We start from the raw sequence: 11,443 nt of genomic DNA on the forward strand, positions 1-11,443 counted from the left end.
TTATGCAAAAATCACTTTTTCTGGGGTGTCATTGTGTGTCTCTGGTGCTTCCACACGCATACAAACTTGGAAGAAAAACCATCCATGCTGTTTTGAGTGAGATACGGGTTTCAGAATTGATACCGCCTTCAGCCTCTGGGTGAGCTGTTCAAAATCGCCAAGGGTTCACACGTCACAAGCCGGAATATTTGAATATTCCCACCCCCTCAGAGCATACGTACAGTGTCTCCACCCACCAGGCACAGCAGTAACTTCTTGGATAGCAGCCATTTTGTTACCGATTTGGAAGCACTGGTTCAGATTAGGAGACACCATGTCGAAGTACCACAAAATGCTCTGTTGTTGGCTGTACAAAAGAGCACAAAACACTTCATCATGTCCCAGCCGAAGAGGACAGAAGAGCGGCATGGATTGAATTTATTTTTGATGCCAATATCCATGCTACAGTTGGCAAGAAACTGGCAACAATCATTTCGAGACTGACTGTTTCTCAAACTACGGTCAGTACAAGGCAGGATTAGCCGGGATAACTCATCTTAAATGACGGCGCAGTTCCAACTTTGCACAACATACCTGCAGACGAGGAACATGTAAGTAGTTCAATACAATTTCATTTGTAAATTAGGGTAAACTCGTGTGTGTTGTAGCAGTGTTTTGCCATTGACACCGAGGCGGCTAACCGCTGGCGCTAGCTTCTAACATTAGTTAGTTTACAAGTCTGCTTGGTTTCTCCTGCAAAGCCATTGTCCAGCGAAACTTTCGAAAGTTGTGCATTTGTAAAAGATTTCTATGCTGTAATTGGTTGCGCAACAAAAAGTCAGTTGTGTGTGTGTGTGGGCGAGATTACAAGTTTGGTCGTCAAGATACAGTAGATTTTTGCCCACCACATCAGAAGATACAGTAGCTAGGCCTAGCTCGCCCTAATCCAAACATATATGTTTCTGATTTTTTAGCAGCTAATTCATATATAAGGGAGATGTCAAATTGTGCACGTATTTACCTGTGTTTATTTTGCAATTCTACACGAACTAACCAAGCAGTGTTTTGCTAAACTAACCAAGTAGGTAGTGTTTTGCCACCGTACAAGGTAATGCTAACCGCTAGCTTAGCAATCAGCATTGTCTCGACATTCAAACCGTGACAAAATCGGTCATGCAGTACACATCCCCGGCGGTTTCGGGGAATTTGCTAAAATAATGCGTTTGGAAATGTTTTCTGAACTGGAATATGTTAGTGTTGTCCAGGGTAGAACGAGTGTATGGTTGAAATTGCTACATCACTGGACAATTTATAACAATTATAACAATTAATAATTATTTGTAATTAATTATTTGTAATTAGTTTCTTCTCGTGTAGTATTTATTAGTGATCCTTTTTTTACTTGATGTAGCTGTTGGCATACATGTAAGATGAAGTTGATGTCATTTATCTTTTTGTATAGGCCAGTGCATCATTAACATTACATACAGAAGAAAGACCAGCTACAAAATATATTGGTTGCCAGACTGAGCCCCCAGAAAGAGTGTTGGCACACAACTGTCTTCTAGGACTCTGCAATCCCCACTCCTCTTTGGAGGCGTTCCATAGTGTCATTCTGCGGTTCGCACCCAAAAACATGGTCTATCAATATCTGGGAATGCTGTGCAGGTAAATGAAACTGTTTATTCTTTGAGAATATTTGCCCATTCCTTGAAATTGTTTTCATGTCTGATTTTCTTTTTACTGTCCAAGACTCTACCTGGCTGCACTGATTATAATGAGAATGCTAATCGAGGACAAGCCACCACATCTTCAGGGGATCCTCTTTACAAACTGAGCTTTCCAAAATCCAGGAAGGGAGAGTACAGAGCCAGACCAGTGAAGACAGACGCTACATTCCGTAAGTTTTTTTTTTTTTTTTTACACAAAAACAAACATTTACATTGTACATGACAAAGTACTGCAACAGTGCTTTCAACACAATAAATAAAACCAAACAAACTTACTTAAAGGGGTGGTTCAGGATTTTGGACATAAGACCTTATTTCCAAGTAAGCAAGTGTGATATTTATCAGTGGAGACATGTGGTCTATGGTCTCTGTTCTGCCATCTCACTCTCCTTCTGACCTTCGTTCCTTGCAGGCGGCTGATCCCCTCCTGAGGGAGGTCTTGGGGTTCTGGGAGAAACAGGTACCGCCGACCCCAGAGCAGAGACGAAAGGCCTCAAGAAAAGCAGCGGCGGTACTACGCCAGTGGGACCGCCTGGTAGAGAAGGAAGGGGTTCTCTATCGTCGAGTCTTCCGCCCTGATGGGGGAGAGGAAAACCTCCAGCTCCTCCTACCTTCAGTCCTCCAAAAGGACGTATTGACCCAACTACACCAGGAACATGGCCATCAGGGTATCGAACGGACCACAGAGTTGGTACGGCTGCGATGCTACTGGCCGGGGATGTCCATTGACATCAAACAATGGTGCTTGGAGTGTGAGCGGTGCCAAGTGGCCAAAGATCCCAGGCCAGTGTCACACAGTTTTATGGGCCACTTAATGGCATCTAGGCCAAATGAGATCTTGGCCATAGACTTTACACTGCTGGAGCCATCTCATAATGGGCTAGAGAATGTCCTGGTCATGACGGACGTATTTAGTAAATTCACATAGGCTGTCCCCACCCGGGACCAGCGGGTGTCCACTGTGGCCCAGGTCCTGCTGCATGAGTGGTTTTATAAATTCGGCATCCCGAACCGCAGCCACTCCGACCAAGGCAAAAGTTTTGAGAGTTCTTTACTCCTACAACTTTGTTGTCTGTGCGGAGTGGAGAAGTCTCGCACAACTCCTTACCACCCGGCAGGTAATGGACAGTGCGAGAGATTCAATAGAACTCTACACAATCTGCTTCGCACCCTGCCAACATCACGGAAGCGTGACTGGGCCTCCTGCCTCCCACAGGTGCTCTTTTGTTATAATTCTACACCTCACCAGGGCACGGGGGAATCCCCGTTCTTTTTGATGTTCGGACAGGAACCTAGACTGCCAGTGGACTTTCTTCTGGGTCGGGTCCAAGATCCTGTACCAGGAAGAGTACAGGATTGGGTAGTCGAGCACCAGGCTAGACTTAAGGTAGCGTTTGAGGGAGCCCGCGAGCGGCTGCTGGCAGCAGCTACTCGCCGGAAAGAACGGCACGATCAGCGCATTCAGGACGCACCCCTACCAGTGGGCCAGTTGGTCTATCTCCGGGACCACAGTGCCAGGGGCCGCCATAAGATCCAGGACATCTGGAGCTCAGTCGTCTACCAGATCCTGAAGGCCCCCCAGGGGGAGGGAGTAGTCTATACGGTGGCTCCAGTGGACGACTTGAATAAGGTAAAGCACGTCCATCACGTCCATCGTGACAAGTTGAAGGCGCAGCTGGGGCCAGAGCCCTTTGTGCCACCGGCGAGGCCCCCCTCTCCCCCAGAGCGTGTAGATTGTGTCGATTCCCCTCGTGACAGAGACCTATGGGTGTTGCTCTCAGGGCCCCCGGTCGCTCCCGCAGCAACCATGCCCTCTTTGGCTGCTTTTCCTGAGCCCCCCGTAGAGATCCCGTCCGAAGACAGCCTGGTCCCAGATACGACCTTGGGGTCCACAGGCTGTCCTCAGTCACTTGGAGTCCTCCCACCTGCAACGGACCACTCAGGCCCTAGTTCTCTGGGTCAGCGCCGTACCATGCACTCTACGGCAGGTCAGCACTCTAACCCTCACAATCTCCCCCGTTCGGTGGGCCTACGTGATGACGTGACCGCGGCTATGCAAAGTCTGGGCCCCACCACTCAGTCATGTTAATTTAAGCCTGAGTACTAAATGCCAGGGTTCGCCTCTTTTGGCTAATCTGTCATTGGGACGACGACAATAAATGGGGGGGTGGATTGTAGCAGGATACACCCCCCTCTGGTGGTGTTTTCCTAATATTATCCGTTGAATGGACAGGTGGGTAATTATAGGCCCAGTGCTATTTAAGGAAGTCAGCCCTCCTGATTGTATGTCTTCCACCTTTCCCTGGAGGAGGGACTTCCTGGTCAGTGTTGTTGGACGTGGGTCCCGTGTGTGTACCATTACTGCCAGCAGGTAAGCGATTGTTGTCCTCTCGCGTGGTATGCCTGTCTACGTGGAGCCGTGACTGTTTGTTTGTGTGTTTGTTGTTGTTAGCAGCTCCGTTGTGCTTTAACCCGGTGTGGATTCATAGTGAATGTTGCCATCCGGATTTGGGTGTGAGAACCTTATCGGCTCAGGTAGGCTACCTCTGTATGGTATTTCTATCTCTTCCTTTGCCCGATTAGCTATCCTGATCCCTCTGTTTTATTTAGCTTGGCGTGAGCAGTGTTAGCCGCACAGGCGTTATCTCGCCACCGGTAGTGGGAGACGGAACCATCAGCAATCGGTACGTAAACGTAAAGTTTGTATTGTGTCTATTTTTAGAACAAACAATATTGTAACTGTAGCTTTTACTACATCTACAGATTGGCAGAAGCATCGGCGGTGTTCGTGCTGGCCTTTGGCCTGTTTCCGCAACCGATGAGTTTGCTGCTTTGTCTCCACTGTTTGTTTATTTAATTTATGTTCAATTACCTTCCGAGGGGGCCTGTCAGTCTGACGACCATTCGCCGCCTCTTCATCTGTATCTCCTCGCAGTGCATGACCGGGCTTGTGTTTGTAACGTTGGGTTCTCGGCTCTGTTAATAGCCTAACGATTATCGTGTTGCATGATCTGTGCATGTCTATGCATGTATGCATGTGGAGTGTTAACTGGGCCCTGGTTAGTGCAAGTCCTGTGTGCGTTTATGTTGGTGTGTGTGTGTGCCTACGTGTGAGTTTGTGCATGCGTGTGTGTGTGTACTGGTGCATGCTGGTGTATGTGGGGTTAGCCTACCTGTATGTACAGTACGCTGGTGTGTGGTGAATGTGCTTGTCTGTGTTAGTGGGTGTGTATGTGCGTGCATGCTAATTTACTTCTCTTCTCAGTGACCCGGGTTGTCCACCTAGCCCAGTATATCGTACTGCGAAGAGGGGAGATATTGTCGGCCGCCCTATTTAAGCCAAGTCCTGTTCTGATACACCAAAACCACTAAAACGGTGTACCTGTCCTGTAAGGTGGTGGAGTCCCCTCACTTTTCCTGCTGTAGTACACTGAGTGTTTGTCTTTTGGATTGAAGTATTGAAGTAATCACGTGTGGTGTGGATCTTCCGGGCCTTCTCTCCTCTGATAACCCCTCGCACCCCGGTAAGCTCCAGTCCTGCTCCTAGCCCCTCTATCTGGTTTAGTGGGCCACTCGAGCCATACGGCGTGGTGCGCAGCCCAAAGGTCACTGTGTGGCTAATGAACATGGTCTTTGTTATGTGTGCTGGCTCATGTCTTGTCTGGTTTATGATTTGCTGTGGTTTTTGGTTGCCCTTTGTTTTGGGATTGTGTGCATACATTTTGCTGTGTATCAATTCTTGTGTGTAATAAAATATTGGTATTTTTGGACTCACGTCTCTGGTTTGCTTCGTGGTCACAAACCTGTGTTGCCTAGTAGAGCTTTAGGTGGTTATTAAAACCCCTTCACTACTAGACCTAAAATTGGTAGAATATTCCTGTGGTGTAAGTCCTCAGGTGGCGTAGTCGGGTATAAACAATTGCTATTTCACCTCCATGCCACACAAGCAACATATTAAATTAATTAAAAAAATTAACCTTTTTGTATCATCCAATATGGCGATTCATAGACTTTGCAAATATTATGCAAATATTGATAACAAAACTCAAGCTTGATCTGTGTATGCAGTAGCCCTAAAACCAAAAGTAGCCTCTGAGCAGCAGATCAGCCAGTCCCCTGCTGAAAATGATGAGCCTGAAATTAGCTATGACTACAGGGACAAGTAGAAAGGATAATAGAGTTAACCATATGAATTAAAATTATTTTATGTAAGAAAGAACAGTATATGACAGCAGTAGGCTACATGATCAACCTATATGCCTTGTTTCCTCAGAAGTGGGTGTAGTAAAGGAGCAAATCACCAAACAACAACATGATAGCTGACCCATGCAGAAAAAACATGTAAACAATAGTTCGATATGCCTCTTAGTGGAATTGTGGGATACATTTCAAATGCTTTATTTTTTCCTTCCTGTTTTTGTTAACTTATCAACTTATCCTTGTGGAATAGTGGAATATTGGTAGCCTATAATAAAAACTACAGGATAGTAAGAGCTAAAATGAGGCCTTATTCATCCAATTTTCACCACCACTAAAAAAGTGGACCGGTCTTGGGCCTGAAACTCCCGGGCTGAAAAGTGGCCCCACTCCAGCCCTGATGCTCTGTGTAGGTGGAAAAGCAGCAGCCCTTGAACACAGGCCAGCCATTCATAGTATAGAGTCTAGCATTCTGTAAACGGACTGCATTTACGTATATAGCGTTTTTCGACTCCTCAAAGCGCTTTACAATGTCATGCCTCACATTAAGGCTGAGGTGGCAACCGATGGCTAAGGTGCCAACCTGCTCATCTGGAGCACTGGGGTTAAGTGTCTTGCTCAAGGACACTTCGACAAGGTCAGGAGGAGTTGGGCTTGAACTGATAACCTTCCAGGTGCTGGACAACTCCTCCACCCCCTGAGCCACTGCCGCCCCAGTCTGATTCTATTACTTCAAACTTTAAATATATAAGGGACCATGCTTTATAAACCAGAGCAAAGTTGTGTACTTGGTTTCTACACCCGGGCCTTGACTAATAATGACAATCAATTTTTTGATTCGCTGTACAGAGTGTGAGACTGGTCAACACATTGCAGGCAGGCTCCCTCACTTTGAAACACACACACATAAACAAACACACACACACACACACAGACCTGTGGACACACGCATAGCCTCATGGCTTTAGAAGGTGCGATTGTGAGTGTTTTCCCCCCGAAAATGTTCATCATGATTGTCACATGCACTAATTAAAATAATTACACTCCCTCTTGCGTGCTCTTTTAATAGTCTCCAAAAATGACTTTGGAAGAAGAGACAAACAGAACACACCTGCCGGCACTTAACTGCTCTTAAAGCATCCCTGGGACTGAAAAACTGGGAAAACTCAGGCAAAGGTGTTTTTCTAAGGTTGCCTTTCGTGGAAACTAAATTAATGTGTACATTTAAGTTCCAAAGGATGAGTGGTACTATTTTTATTAACCCCCTGAGTGAAGTGCTCAGGAATATTCAGCAGTAAAGTAGTTTTTAGAGAAAAATACCTCATGTATGGGTGATAGAATATTAAATTATGAGATATCTATTCTATTAAAACATCAGTGATTGATTGAGTGAGGTAGTTCTGAGCTGGTGTTAATAACAATGTAATATGTGCATTATTGTTTCTTTACAGGCTGTATTAACACTTTCATGACACACTTTCATGGTACTTTTATAACACATTCATAATGCATGCTGGTTGAAATATCTATTCAAAAGCACAGTTGATCTGTGCATACCATGACCGGTAAGGTCTGCTGTTTATTTTGATATATGGTTTGCTATGTGTTGACTAAAGTGACTTTGTGACTGTCACTGACTGAATATATAATATATAAGGCAGTTATAGCCTACGTGTTTGATTTAAATGATGACAACATCACAGTCTGGGAGGATATAATGTAGTTTGTGTCAATGTTAAAAAAAAGAATATGATAGAGTATGCATAGTGTGTGCTAAACAGACCCTAAACGGAACAATGGTTGAACTTGAGATAAAACTTATCAAAAGTGAAGATCAACCGTATGTAATATGTAGGCCTACAGTCAGGGTTGGGTCACATTACTTTGAAATGTAATCCATTACTGACTACAGATTACATTTTTGTAATCAGTAACATAATCAACTGGATTACCCAAAACATGTAACGTAATCTGATTACTTTTTACACAACCTGCACGCGACATACACAATCCTATTTTCCACTGTCTTTAATTCAAAGTTGTGGTGATATTGGCAAGTACTGAACATTTTTCATGACTGGAATAGGTCTATCGGTTGACGATGACAGCTCCTCCATTTTGGGTTTTGATTTGAACCTTTTTCTTGTCAAAAGACTACTCAGGCAATTTTGATAATAACGACATCTAGTGGACAAATAAATGGGCTGCTTGTCAAATGAAAACATTAGCTAGGCTATCATAAAAAAGTTGCATGGTTTGCATGATAAAATGTAATCAAGCAATCTCGAACAATGTAACTATTATCTCATTACACTTTTTTTTCGTAATCTAGGCTGATTATTGTTTCTTGATTTTTGTAATTTGATTACGTAATCCAGATTACATGTAATCCACCATTACTACCTAACCCTGCCTACAGTAGGCTAGTCTGTTGCCTCCAATATGTGTTGTAAATTGTGCAGCACATTTCACTGTTGTTAACTTAGCTGTGTGCTTTAAAATAGGTAGCCAATCAGATCATGCTGTTTGCTTGATGTCACGTTACTATGCACTCTGGTTAAGGAGATAGACAATACAGTTACTTGACAATCATGTCACAGTTGATGAATTGATCCTATTGAGCCTAATGTTAACCGCGACCACGAGTAGTGTCCGCGAGTAGAGACACAGATTTTATCTGTCTCTGCTCTGACTTCAGCCATGAACTTGTTTGCAAGATGAGATGTCAAGAAAATCAATCAAAGGCTGTTTCTCTTTCCTCTCAAAAGGGAAAGGCACAGGCATGGGTACAAGCAGGAAATAAACAAGGTAACTGTTTTCTGCCAAATCCCCCTTTGCTTTCGGGCTGAGCTGGTCATCTTGGGTGACATAACAACGGATTTTAATGAATGTAAACAAGGGGCCATACTATAGAAGGAAATTAGCAGGAGTATAAACATTTGTTTACACTTTAAAAAGATTTTTAAAAATGTATAGGGCTGTCATTAATGACTGTATGTTGATTAATCTATCTAGTTATTTAATCATAAATGTTCCTCCAAAAGTACAATTATTTTACCATGCCACTAATGCAAGGCAAGGCAAGTTTATTATCATGATACATTATTATTATACCAATACTAATATCATGGCTCATTTTTTCCACTAGTCTCACTGGTGCTACAAACTTTCTCATTTGGTCGTAACAACACATTATTTATTCACCCACCTTTTTATATGCTACAGTATGGTAAATTTGTCTTAATTTACATATCCCAGATTTCGGCTACACTGACGTAAAGTTTGCCAAGAGCCTAGCCAACTTGGCACATGATATTTCCAAAATATTTTAATCTGAACATTGCCACATATAATTGTAGATGAACATCAAAATGTATCAACTAAAGACAAAGCATATTGAGTACTGGGGATGGGGTAGACAGGTGGGGTGAAGTGAAGATTTGTTTTATTATATTTTAATTTCTTTTTACAATTAATGACTTACCACTAAAGACATCTACAACTGACTTGTTTGCAGATGAGTTCTCATCAGCTGACCAACATTAATAACATTTGGCCTCCTGTATTCAGGTGTCAAGAAGCAGATGAGGTCTCTTCCTCACACACCATTTAGAAAATCTTCATAAAATCTAAAAAACAGTCTGAGTCAGTGGCTTTTTGGTACAGAAGGATACGATACCGCTCACCGAATGCAAAAAGTGAATAAACTTAAGGATCAAAGGCACACACCCAGCACAGTAACTCAAAATTGTTTTTTTGGTTGGATGGTGGGGAGGGAATGACTTATTTGTTCTTTTATATAATTTTTTGGATGTTCTTATTCTTTTATGCATCAGCGCCGGTGATTTACTTTACTTTTATTTTATTATTATTGTTATTCACGACTTAATTTAAATAGAGTACAAAGTGCATAGAAAGAGTTTCAAATTATTGCCTATTGAAAATATTGAAATAAAAGCCATGGAAATGAGACTAAAAAGTCAACACTTCAAATGACAGCATTCATATCTTTAGAAATGCAATGTATAGGCATATATAGAGAGTGAAGGTCTTATTCATTAGGATAAAGATGTAATTAAAAAAAAAGTGCTATCGAGCAAACCAGAGGCAAGAGACACTTTGCTGTTGCACTTTGCTGTTGTACTTGTTATAATTTTTTCAGAGATGTGCAGTGTAGGTGCTGAGTGAAAATAAGCGATAACAACCCCTCATGAGACTCATCCTGCACTCAGCATTCGAGCATTTAAATAAAATTATCTGCAAGTGGGAAGCCTAGGACTCTTCCATAAATATAAAATGAGAGCGGGGCTAAAACCCTTTCTCAGCACTGGTCATGCACACAGGACTTCCTTTTGTCAAGTGCAATGCACGCACGCACAAAGAAGTACAAGAATGAGGGATAAATTCATATTGAAACACTTTCTGTGCTCCGTGTTCCTGTCTACATTCTTTCTTGTTAGCCCTAAGCAGAAGGCTTTTCACCAGCCATCTTAAGACCAGACGTGTATATGAACGGCTGTTATCTCACAGCGTCTCTTGTCTTACCATCTTCTAGCATGTTGAGTCTTTTTTCTTCAAATGTGAAAGTACAGTATAGGTAGTGTTTATATTAAGCATGTGTATAATTAATAATCAAAATCAAAACAAACATTGACATATCATCATGACCATCATTACACACTTCAATATCTCTGTAATGCATAGCATAGCTTTGCATTTGCATACATGCATGAATTACATTTCCCTCCACAAAATGGATAACCAGTCCGCTCTCGTTTCACACCGTTTTATATCCATGCTCAGCAGGGTCTCTCCAGCATCGTTATTAATGACCTCCTCATCTGTTCTGGCCTGTCATAGCCCCTGTTATTGTTTACCTGTGTTCCTGAGCTATGGCACTATGACCTATAAAGGTCAGTGTTGCCACTGGGTTGAAGTAATTAGTGGCAGCAAATGCATCACTGTGGACAACACTGGTGGAGCCTGCTGTTGTTATTGTCGATGTTGGACTTGTGATTGGACATGTCTGCCGGGACATTGAGAATTAAGATTACCTTGGTGGAACCACACTGGGCTGAGTTATGATAACCCCTAAATAATCCAAATTACTATGGCCTGAGTAGTGTAGGCCAGCAATCAACCATAGTGAGAACAGGAGGACAGGGGGGAATGAGGGTGTTGTTTTCAATGTTGTGTGGCTTGTTTTCAAGCTCCTGCAGGTCAGGTAACACATGTTGCTTGTAAGCGTCATGGTGCAGGTTTTTATTGCTTTTTGAGGTATATATTTTTAAAAGGTCACCTGTTTCTGCAACATCCTCAGTATAATGTTTGATATATGGTTATGTGAAGGATGGACACATCTATTATTCCCACTGTGTGCTAAATGGAATAATAGCTTTTACAGCACATTAAATATTTAGGATTACAGTGGGCAGTGCTTCGACTTGGCCAGCTTCACTCGCGGTCCGCTCGTGGGATCACGCGGTATCACGCGGCTTTAATTTGTATTTTTCCAATAAGACGCTGCAACAACCCAA

At 42.9% G+C, this 11,443-nt stretch overlaps 2 long non-coding RNA genes across 4 annotated transcripts; both read left to right on the forward strand.

Moving 5' to 3' along the window:
• Window positions 1–363: 363 nt before the first annotated feature.
• LOC121706190 lies at window positions 364–1,975 on the forward strand. The gene is made up of 3 exons (XR_006030987.1): window positions 364–590; window positions 1,442–1,647; window positions 1,732–1,975. It is a non-coding gene; the product is annotated as an uncharacterized LOC121706190 (long non-coding RNA).
• A 1,581-nt stretch (window positions 1,976–3,556) lies between these two features.
• LOC121706189 lies at window positions 3,557–4,925 on the forward strand. Of its 3 annotated transcripts, none has more exons than XR_006030986.1 (4): window positions 3,557–4,080; window positions 4,162–4,244; window positions 4,320–4,393; window positions 4,473–4,925. It is a non-coding gene; the product is annotated as an uncharacterized LOC121706189 (long non-coding RNA). The 3 variants fall into 3 exon arrangements; XR_006030984.1 differs by having other exon boundaries at window positions 4,165–4,244; XR_006030985.1 differs by having other exon boundaries at window positions 4,165–4,244; window positions 4,590–4,925.
• Window positions 4,926–11,443: the final 6,518 nt, after the last annotated feature.

Source organism: Alosa sapidissima, chromosome 3 (genome assembly GCF_018492685.1).
Source record: "Alosa sapidissima isolate fAloSap1 chromosome 3, fAloSap1.pri, whole genome shotgun sequence".
NCBI lineage: Eukaryota > Metazoa > Chordata > Actinopteri > Clupeiformes > Clupeidae > Alosa > Alosa sapidissima.